The 633-nt window shown below is 33.8% G+C and overlaps 1 long non-coding RNA gene and 1 pseudogene across 1 annotated transcript in view; both read left to right on the top strand.

Moving 5' to 3' along the window:
- Positions 1-239: 239 nt before the first annotated feature.
- LOC128251479 (uncharacterized) overlaps positions 240-633 on the top strand; it is a 30,526-nt gene continuing 30,132 nt past the window's right edge. Inside the window, exon 1 of the long non-coding RNA XR_008267146.1 lies at positions 240-406. This is a non-coding gene — a long non-coding RNA (uncharacterized LOC128251479). The remainder of the gene's footprint in view (positions 407-633) is intronic.
- Positions 321-421, top strand: LOC128247173 (U6 spliceosomal RNA; annotated as a pseudogene).

Below are 633 nucleotides of genomic sequence, written 5' to 3'. Positions count from 1 at the left end.
ATAGATAGATAGATAGATAGATAGATAGATAGATAGATAGAGATATACATACATACATACATACATACATACATACATACATACATACATACATACATACATACATACATGCATATCATATCATCTCATTTCATATCATATATCATATCATGTAGATGCGTTAGGGTTTGTATTTTATTTACATAATATAAAAATATCTTTTATCGGAGTCATTTTCATTATTACAAACAGTAGCAACAGAAGCAGCAGCAGCAACGCAATCACCATCAACATCATAATTGTTAGCCTCGTCGTCGTCGCTATCATCGTTTTTATCATTTGCATCAACAGAAATGCATACATTAAAACTGGAACGCTACAGAGATTATCATGACCTCTTCACAAGGATGACACGCAGATTCATGAGGTATTACATATTCTTTAATGGCGGTGCCTTTGCATGACCTAATCCTCTGACTGAAACCAATAAGTGAATAAGAGAATCGACCTATCTGTTTATGTATGTATGTATGTATGTATGTATGTATCTATCTATCTATCTACCTATCTATCAATCTATCTATCTATCTATCTACCTGTTTGAATGTCTGTCTGGCTGTGTACGCACACACACACACACACACACACACACAC

This window comes from Octopus bimaculoides, chromosome 2, assembly GCF_001194135.2.
Source record: "Octopus bimaculoides isolate UCB-OBI-ISO-001 chromosome 2, ASM119413v2, whole genome shotgun sequence".
NCBI classification, from domain to species: Eukaryota; Metazoa; Mollusca; class Cephalopoda; order Octopoda; family Octopodidae; genus Octopus; species Octopus bimaculoides.
Note: the sequence above shows the minus strand (reverse complement) of the source record. Positions and strands in the feature narration are given on the sequence as shown.